This window comes from Hippopotamus amphibius, chromosome 6 (assembly GCF_030028045.1).
Source record: "Hippopotamus amphibius kiboko isolate mHipAmp2 chromosome 6, mHipAmp2.hap2, whole genome shotgun sequence".
Taxonomy (NCBI): Eukaryota; Metazoa; Chordata; class Mammalia; order Artiodactyla; family Hippopotamidae; genus Hippopotamus; species Hippopotamus amphibius.
Window position 1 is genome coordinate 3400054 of NC_080191.1, and position 10518 is coordinate 3410571.

The 10518-nt window shown below is 48.3% G+C and overlaps 1 non-coding gene across 1 annotated transcript; it reads left to right on the forward strand.

Annotated features, from left to right (window-relative positions):
* Positions 1-652: 652 nt before the first annotated feature.
* On the forward strand, positions 653-758 carry LOC130856188 (U6 spliceosomal RNA). Its single transcript, XR_009054483.1, has one exon. It is a non-coding gene; the product is annotated as a U6 spliceosomal RNA (small nuclear RNA).
* Positions 759-10518: the final 9760 nt, after the last annotated feature.

The following is a 10518-nucleotide window of genomic DNA, read 5'->3' on the forward strand; positions in this document are numbered from 1 at the left end:
CAGCAGCCTAGGAGGAGGTGGTTGAGGCAGTGGAGGGGCACCTTCCAGTCTGAAGGGCTGCTTCTCCCTGTGCTCCTGTCCGTCCAGAGCTTCAGCTCTGCCTTCCTCTGTTTACAGAGGTCTGAGCCCTCTGTCCGGTCAGTGTGTCTGAGCCCATGGTCTCTCTGGTTTAGTTTGTCCCAAGGATCAATCCTTTGTTTCTTTTAGGGATGGGGGAAAGTGTCTGGGGATCTAGACTCTTGATGTAAGGCTTTCAAACCAATTCCCCTTGTTTAAATCAACATTTAAATTCTTTGAAATATGTCCTCATCACAGCTTCCATCTGTAAATTGTGGCAAATTGACAAGAGGACCTAAAAATCTTGCTGTGTCCCCACTGGTTTGGCATTGAGAATGGGAAAGACATCGGCCAGACACGGAGAATAATCATAGACTGTGTGAGAGTCCGGGTCAGAACCTTAAGGAAGAGCTTCACTGAGAGTGCAGGAGGCAGAGACAGGCTTAAACAGTGACAGTTAAACATCTGGGGGACCCAGGATAAATATGTTAAATTCCCAAGTAAGAAAGTGAGAGCACATTACTGTAAGTGTATCATAAACAGTTTTATTTTCATATATTTATGTTAATGCATTTCTTCCAAGGATTTTGTTTGAGCGCTTGGTTTGGTAGGACATACACTAAAAGTGGAACTATACAGAGAAGATCAGATGGCCCCTGTGCAAAGATGACAAGGAAATTCATGCTGATTTCACATTTTCAAAAAGTTAACTCAAAATTGACCAAAGGCCTAAACGTATGAGCTAAAACTATAAAACTCTTAGGAGAAAATAAAGAAGAAAAGCTTTATGACATTGGAATTGCAGTGATTTCCTGGATGTGACACCAAAAACATAGGTAACAGTGACAAAAAAGGGATAAGTTGGGCTTCATCAAAATTTAAAACTTTTAATTTTAATTTTGGGCACAGTAAGCAGAGTGAAAAGGCAACCCACAGAATGGGACAAAATATTTGCAAATCATTTATCTGATAATGGATTGAGATCCAGATTGTATACACCACTCCTACAACTCAACAGCAAGAAAAAACAACCTGGTTAAAAAAAGGCCAAAAGACTTGAATAGACATTTTTCCAAAGAAGACATACAGATGTTTAATAAGCACATGAAAAGATGCTCAACACCACTGAGCATTAGAGAAATACAAATTAAGACCACAGTGAGATACTACTTCACACCCCTTAGGATGGCTGTTATAAAAAAGGGGAAAAAAGCAACAAGTGCTGGTGAGGATATGGAAATATTGGACCCTTCTGTGTTGTTGATGGGGTGTAAACATGATGCAGCAGCTGTGGAAAATGGTGTGGTGATTCCTCACAAAATTAAATATAGAATGATCATGTGATCGAGCAATTCCGCTTCTGGAAGTAAACCCAAGAGACACACAAGCAGGAGTTCACAGTTGTCCATCCGTGTTCAGTCGCATCTTTCACAGCTGCCAGAAGGTGGAAGCAGCCCAACTGTCCCATCAAGGGATGAATGCATAAGCAAATCTGGCATATCCACACGGTGGGTATCGTTTAGCCTTAAAGAGGGAGGGAATTCTGACACGTACCACAGCATGAATGAGACATGGGCATTACATTAAGTGACATAAACAAGTTGCAAAAGGATAAATACTGCACGACTCTACTTACATAAAGTTCTTAGAGTAGTCAGATTCACAGAGGTAGAAAGTGGCACGGTGGTTTCCAGGGCTCGGGGTGGGAAGAATGGGGAAGAGTTTTTAGTGGGCACAGGGTTTTAGTTTGGGAAGATGAGAAGACTTGGAGATGGATTGTGGGAATGTCTGCACAACAATGTGAATGTTCTTAATGCCAAACACTTTAAAAAGGTTAAAATGGTAAAATTTTATGGCAAAATGTTATGCATATGTACCATGATTTAAAAAAATTAAAATCAGGAATAGCCATTAACAAGAAAAGATTTGCATTCACAGATATCTCATCTCACTCACACATCAAAACCACCCCGAGTGTCTCCTCTCTCTTACTTTTCTTCATGACAGAATTCCCTTTGTCTTCACCCATTGCCTCCTTTTCCCTAAATGCAAGGAAAAGAACTGTCTTCCCTCCTTCCCTGAGACATTAGCATCTTACTCTTTCATCCAGTCCCTTCACACAGTGGCCAGGCTCTCAACCCTGGTTGTCTTGTGCGTAAACATGAGTCTCTGTCACCGTCAGTTCTTCTGCCCTTATTAAAGCCGAGCTCCAGGCTGCATTAGCCTAAGGAAAAGTCTCCTCGTCCAGCACACTCTCCACACAGGCCACCCTGTCCCTTCTGCTCCACATCTCCAAATGTCCACTCTTCTCCAAACAGCTCCGCTCCCCACCTCCACCCCCTGCCCTACACCCTACTGACACGGTTTCTCAGGCCTAATCCTCTGAAACCTGCCTGCAGCAAATAATAGCATTGCCTCCATGATCCTCATAAAAGGTCAGGTGCTCACTGAATATTAGATCCTGCACGTCAGAACCTGCCCCTCGGGAGTCCCCAGGGCTCGTGTTCCGCCCTGAAGCACCGTGTCTCTCTGCCTTGCCCTGCAGTGTGGTGAGCTCATTCAGAAAAGAAAAGAAAACGAAAGAGCTGCTAGAGAGCAAGCATACTGTGAATTTCACAAACCAAATCAATTGTAAATAATTAGTGAATTTTACAGTCGTGGAAATTTACAACCCAGGCCTCGGTTCCCAATTGTCAGAAGGACTCCCTGGCTCTTGGTAGGTGCAGGACGCAGGGCTGGCACCTGGGCGGCCAGGGCTTCATCCGTCTGGACCAGAGAACACTCGGTGGTCTTTCTGTTAGAACTCTGGGGTGAAGCTACTCTGCGATCTAGGCCCTACGTGGGAGGCCTTCAGTGGTCAAGGAGCCTGCATTTCATGTCACACTTGACTGCAAGAATGGTGCACAGAAGGAGGAGGCTCTGGGGAGAAGGCAGTCTGCAGTGGGAACCTGAGTGGACCCACAGAGGAGGCCACAGGTGCTGGGAGGTTGGGTTCCAGCCCCACACTTTCCAGGGTGCAGAGCACAGCTGCCCGGAGGAGGAGGCTTCCTTGCTGTTGAAGAGTTACGTGCTCCCCCTCTGCTCTCCGTCAAACAGCTTTACGTAGTCTTCTTCCCTGGGCCTTGATTCACCTGACTGGTCTTTCACACCACCAACCCCTCACTCTGAAAGAAGCTCGGTGTGTGTACGTGTGTGTGCACGTCTGTGTGCACGCCTGTGTGTGCATGCATGTACCTGTGTGTGTGTGTGGTGCGTGTGTGTCCCCTCGTTTCACCTCTCCCTTGCATTCCCTTTGAATCTGTTACTCCCCTACAGGTCCCTTGCCCTTCAGGAAAATGTGGTCTTCTCGGTGGCCCCAAAACACAGCATTCCTGGAATCTGCTGAATGGTTTACTTGGGGGGAAACGTCTCAACTCGAGACTGGCTGAAATGTGGATGATGCTCACTGGTGCGCGCGCAACTTCTGCGGGCTGGATTTCGAGTCTGTGTGAAGCATGTTGTCTAGGATTCATGTTTATCATCTTATTAAAAATCTCTAAATCCTGGTTTCCATCTGTATAAAACTGTGGCTGCTTACTCAGAGACGTCTGAGGTGCGTGTCCCTAGGCCTCACCACCCTCGAGGATGAGCAGGGACGATTGCAGCACCTGCTCTGGCGCAGCAGCCGGCTCCCAGCCCAGCACTCGCCTGGTCCTCGGGGCCTGGAGCCCCGCCCCTCTCCGCCCCGGGCCGCACGTGTGGGCCTGCGCTCCCCGCCAAGGGCGGATCGTCCTCCTGGTCCCGCCGCAGAGCTCCCAGTCCACACAGGTGTCTGCTCACTCGAGCTGCAGCATGGCGCCAGGCGCTCTGCTGGCCGAGTCTCCGGAGCCCCATGCAGAGCGGCACCTTTGGTGTTCACACACACAGTTTCCTATGTGCCCAGCCCTCTGTGTGCAAAACAGTAACTCCCTACAGCCTTACATCCTGGCTGAGTCCCGCCCGTCACAGGGGACTCCTGTTTCATTGATGTGTGAGTTAGTGGAGTTCTCCCAGGGCTCCCAAGGTCCCCTTTGTGAGTCAATTCCTGCTTTCCCTGGTCTGACAACCAGTCTGCTTGTGCCTGAAGCCCAGCCCTGGACACTATCCCAGTCCGGTGCACGGAGAGTCCTGGTCAGTGCAGGGAGGTGTCGCCTGTCCCACCTGCCCCGACTTTGCAGGAGGAGTGACACCTCCTGTGGACCTTTAAGTCTTGGTGGAGTTTCAGTCACTATCTATTCCTCTCACTTTATTTTAGTTTTTATTTATTTTTTAAATAAATTTTATTTATTTATTGGCTGCATTGGATCTTTGTTGCTGTGCGCAGGCTTTCTCTAGTTGTGGTGAGCAGGGGTTACTCTTCGTTGTGGTGCGTGGGCTTCTTATTGCAGTGGCTTCTCTTGTTGAGGAGCACGGGCTCTAGGCACGCGGGCTTCAGTAGTTGTGGCACATGGGCTCAATAGTTGTGGCTCGGGGGCTCTAGAGCACAGACTCAGTAGTTGTGGCACATGGGCTCAGTCGTCGTGGCTCGGTGGCTCTGGAGCGCAGGCTCAGTAGTTGTGGTGCGTGGGCTTATTTGCTCCATGGCATGTGGTATCTTCCCAGCCCAGAGCTCGAACCTGTGTCCCCTGCATTGGCAGGCAGATTCTTAACCACAGTGCCACCAGGGAAGTCCTAATTCCTCTTATTTTAGAACAAAACTTTGGCTGTGGTCTTTTAGACACAGATATCATTAGAATGTCCTGAAATTTTAAAGGAACACGCGTGACCAGCCACACAGGGCTGGAGGCTGGGGGCTCAGGAAAGACAAACCTGTGGATGCCCCTACCTCCACCGCCCAGCCTGGTGTTCCTGGCACCCCCGCCCTGCAGGCTCTGTGCAATTGGGGGCAGCCTGAAATAGGCAGTATTCATGGCTCCGCATCAAGCCCATAGTCTGACTTTGATGTGAGACATGCGGCGTGACTGGCCCAGAGCTGCATGGGAAGTAAGGAAACTGAGACCAGGATGCAAGTCATTCGACTCCAGCATTTGCCCCGTTTTGTGATTTTGTTTTCACGCAGCCTTAATTCCTCACAATGTTATGCCGATGGTTTCACAGGTGCGTACATATATCGCAGTTTATGTGAGCGCTTTGTTCAAATATGGGCAGTGTAGGTGTCGATTATACCTTCATTAAAATACCTGTCTTAAAATAATTCCTGTGTGATGGGACATTTTAATCCAAAATGTTTATTACATATCAAAAGTTATCCTCTCACCAATAAAGCATCCAAGAACCTGTACACAGGACTTAGGAATTACAATCGGTTGTTGTATGATTTTTCACTTCAGACATCTGTGACGTCGGCTTTCTTGTGAGTTATTTGTACGTCAGGGGTAAGAATAGCAACACAGAGAGCCATGAACACTCGTTAAGAGTTCCACGCACACAGATGTACCTGGAGGGCGGAGTTCTGCACCACCTGCCCGCCCGTCTGCTCACGGATCGGAGAGGGCCAGGCGAGGCGCAGAGAAGGACTGCTGTCTGGCCTGGCTCTGGTCTTGTGTGCTCTGATGGCCTGCGTCTGCAGGCCTCTCTGCTCCTCTCGTCCGTCCTCGCTTTTTCCTGACACACAGTGCCCAGCTCTTCTGCCCGTGGTAGTCAGTGGTCCCCACCCCAGGAATCCTTAATGACAGCAGACTTCATGACCCTGTGAAAAGAGGCCCACACCCCCCCGTGACACTCTTCTGAACTGAATGCCATGTTACCTGTAACACCTCAGCGCTCTGCCATTTCTCCTGGTGAGAACAGGCACAGATCTCCCAGCCGTTCCCCCACAGCCGGCCGGATCAGCCTGGCTGGTGTGAACTCACGTCTCGGTCTCAGTGCTTTGGGCGCAGGATGTGTGCTAGGGTGGTGTAGTTCCCCAGAATCTGGACACAGAGGACACTTTTTAAAAAAAATATTATTTTAAAAAAATATTTTTTATTTATATATTTATTTATTGGCTGCGTTGGGTCTTTGTTGCTGCACACGGGCTTTCTGTAGTTGCGGTGAGTGGTGGCTTCTCTTCTTGTGGCACACGGGCTCAATAGTTGTGGCTCACGGGCTTAGTTGCTCCGCGGCACGTGGGATCTTCCTGTCACAGGGATTGAACCCGTGTCCCCTGCATGGCAGGCAGATTCTCAACCACTGCGCCACCAGGGAAGCCCTGGACACAGAGGGCACTCTTGATTTGCTCCTTCATGGTTTCACGGCAACACTGGGCCCCTGAGAGTGTGACTCTAGAAAAGGGCTCTCAAGCCTTGTTGAGCACGATGGAGTTGTATCCAGGCAACGGGCAGTCCTCAGGGGCTCACTGGAGCTCTGTCCCATCCCTCCCTCTGGAAAGCTTTTCAGGTTGCAAATGAGATGAATCTGCTCATTCTAATTTATTTTCAAGAAAAAGTAAAGCTTTTATTATTGAAATCCACATTTACTCTAACAAGTTACTTTGAACAGCAGAAGAGTTGCAAAACTGACCCACCACTGGTATTTTTCGAAACCAGCAGGTTCTTAACAGAAGATGCCAGTGGGCCACAGAAGTTAGAGCCAGGTGAGGGGTCCAGAGTGTCTTTCCTATCTCCCCACTCCCTAGGTACCTTGTAGATGAAGTAAGTCTCAGACCACATCCTGCAGCAAAGACGAACCTTTATCAGGGAGTGGGTACGAAGACACATAAAGACAAATTACTCGTGGTCAGAGACTTCCCGGGAGAGCCCCACTCCTGGTGGTGCGTACCCTGCTCACCGTCCTCTTGGGCATCCTGCTGACGGTCTCTCGTGAGATGTTCACCCAGGAAAGGTCAGTGCTGTTCTAGCAGCAGCATTCAGCCAACCTTTGAGCCCCACCAGACATTAGGTCCCTCCACTTGCAGCTCCCAGAACTGGAAAGAATTGCTGGAGTCTTTCGCCCGCTTCATATCTCTATGCAGAGCCCAACATCTTCTTACCAGTTCATCCTTGAATTCCACTCCTTTTACCACTGAAATGCCACATCTGTACCAGTTATTCCGATTATCCATTTCCTCCAGTATGACCAACAATAAAGACAATTGAAGAATCTATAGTGGCCACCTGTGCAGTATAAGATTTCAGTGCTTCTTTCACGTATTAAACACCCCTGACGTGTGTCATTGATCAGGGTGCTCAGATGCTAACTGCTTATCCCGAGGATGTAGACTAAAACTGCCTGACCACTCAACATCATGCCGTCTGTACTAAAGACCGTTACAGGGAATTACAGATAATATAACACCAGTATCACTGTCTCACAGAAGTGCGTGTGAGACCCAGGTCTGATGAAGGAACAGCACAGTTCCTGGGTTCTTAGAGGTTTGTAGCTAAGCTGAACACAGGACAGTGTGGTATTAAACAGGCATGTTAGTCTAGTTCTTCACCGCACACCTTCCCTCTCCCCCTCATCTCTTCTCCCGGCCCTCCAAGACACACTTACATCTACATTCCCTACCTTTCGGGTCCTGCTGGAGGTGCTACTCAGTGCTGACCTGACATCCCTCTAGGGAAATCTGCCATGTCGAGTGCAGCTCTTACAGGCACCTCCAAATAGCTAACTCTCAGAGCCCGCTGTACACGACCAGAAGCAGGACGTTCTAGCCACTGGAAGTTTCTGACCACCATAGCTCTGAATCCACAGTTTGGTGCTCTGTGTGTGTGTGTGTGTGTGTGTGTGTGTGTGTGTGTGTGTGTTGGGGGTGGTTTGTGTGTGTTCTCGTATCGAGGGCCAATTGCAGCCCTGGTCACACTGTGCTCATCTCCGTAAATGACCTGCCTGTGGTTGGAGACATCCCTGGAGGGCCCCACTCCTGGCTGTGGTGGTACATTTCACTCGTAGTTGATGTTAATACCAAATTCTGTTGTTCTCTCCAGCCAGCTGCCTCCCCTTCACACTTAAAAGTGGGAGCAAAGGACCCGCTTTGCTGACACTGAGAAGCAGGACAGACACCCAGGAGCAGATGAGCAATGACCCAGCAGAAGGCAGTCTGGACTCCTGCAATGCAACAGGTACAAAGAAAGCCCCGCTGTGACGTTCCCCTCCCTTAAGACTGTCTCCACCTTCCCTGATAATCCCTCTTCATCTGAGCAGGGGCTTCGTGGACAGTGGCCAAAATAACTGTGCATGATTGGGAAAGATATGGGGATTCTCGACGTTAGAAGAGTTCACAGGAATAGAGGCAGTCTTACATGAATTTTCTGAAACACCCATATGGCTTTTTTCTCTTTCACTTACTTTTCCTGTGTTTGCGGATTTATTTAGCCAATATACTTGCTATCTCTTTTATTTTTTAAAGTTAGATCAGGCACCTTCCTGATTGAGTAGCAGTGAGATGTGCGATTGCGGTGCTGAGGGGACAACAGGAGATGTATGGTGTGCAAACATTGCACTAACTGAGATCTCCTAGGGAGATGCCAACCAAGAGCTGAGAAATGAGCCCTGCAGCCTCTAGAATACGGGAAGTGGAGACACCATCAGCAGTGGCTGAGAGGAGGGAGGCCAGGCTGTGGTGGCCTCGAGAACAAGAGGAGGAGAAAGCAGTGGTGACACAGGGCCCGGGAAGCTAATGGTGGCCATGGCAGTGTGGGTTCCACGTGGACCATGGGGAGGGCTGTGCGTGCAGGGGCAGCAGGAAGGCCTGACGGGAGAGGCCCCAGGGTGGAACGGGAGGAGGCAGACGGCGGGCAGCAAGTGTGGGGAGCTCTTACAAGGGGTTTTGCTTTACAGGGCAAGGAAGTAGGATGAGAAGCTGGCAGGGGAGGTGGGCGTTTTGTCGTTGTTGTTGTTTTAAGTGTGGGGCAGGACAGGTGAACTGAGCCCCGTCAGTAGCAAACTCGTCATCCTGCAGGCGGCTGGGGATGTCTCCTACCTGTAGACGTCTCCAGAGCAAGGTCAGTACCTTTCCTTTCAGCCTTAATCATAGGAAGAAAGCTGCTTATTCCTCCAGGCAAGAGACCTTAAAGGAAAAACAGTGTCAGGAAGCTGTAGACAGACAGACAGACAGACAGACACACGCACACGTGCAAATTCCATTCCAATGTCAAATTCAGTTCCAGTGGGGAAACCAGTAACAGCATCTTTACATTATTGGGTAACCACTTGCCCTATGTGGCTACTGTAATTTAAATTCATCAAAATTCAGTGAAATTAAAAATTCAGTTTCTCAATCACACCACTGCATTTCAAGTGCTCAACAGGCATAGTAGCGAGTGGCTACTTAGAGAAGTGGACTATTTCCACAGTCACATTCTATTAGATAGGCTGCTGTGAATTCTCAGGGAAAGGGTATTTTTAAAGAAAGATTGGCCTAGGAGAGGAGGAAATATTTGTTGGAAAAGGGAGCAAAGCAAACTGAGAAGGGATTAGTCAATCCTGAATAAAATGTAAGAGAAACATGGTGAAAGCAAGACCATGCATTTGAAGAATTAGGAGGCACGAAACCATTGGTTGCCCATGAGAACTGAAGAGGTGAACGCCAAATTGACAGCTACTGACCAGAGTTTATGATGAGAGAGAAATCAGACACAAAACATCAGTAAAAATATAGTAAAGGCAGCTCCAACAAAAATATTTCAATTTTTTAGTTGTAATTAAATTCTTTGCAACTCAGAACAGGATTGCCTTGACACTGAGACTGTTTAATAATTCTTAGTGGAGCTTTCTTTCCCCAACTCCACGCTGTCCTTGAATGCTGGGCGTATTAGCACACATGAGTGTGACTTCTGGGGCTTAGAGAGGTGAGTTTCCTACAAGAAGGAAGGGCATGTGGAAGGTGGACCTTTGAGTCCTGGTTCAGTGCTGTTTCTGGGATCACAGTGGGCAGGGGCCCTGACTAGAGCCCGGGCACCCACTTGGTTCTGAGCAGAGAGGAGGGGTCCATGCCGCCTCTTCAGAATCAGGGCAGGGCTGGGGGAGCCGCTGTGCAGCCTGGAGCTACCTGGCTCAGGGTCCAGGGAGCAAAGCATGGTATTTGATCACAATTGCTGTTAGCACCATTTCAGCCACATTTGAGGTCAAATAGGGTTTCCTGGGCGTCCCCTCCCCCGAGTAATTCCCATAATTTTAAGACTGCTGTTTCCATGGAGAAATATTTTTTGTTTTAAACAACTGACTTGAAATAAACTTTTGGATGTCAGCTTTTATATGTTAACATTCCTAGTTAGGATTACAGCATTAGCATTTTTCAAAGACTTAAGCAAATTCTGAACTACTTACTCTAATAGGGATAGCCCTGGGGTTAAGGCTGATGTTTCATCTTTTAAAAACTTATGAAACATCTGCTTTCCTTGAATGAAATCATGTAAGATTGTTATTCCCAAGTCTTTTGCTCCCTAAAGTCTAAATGGTAAATGAAAATAGGATTTTAATATCTACTAATATTAGTTTCCAAAGGATCCTTTTATCAGGTAA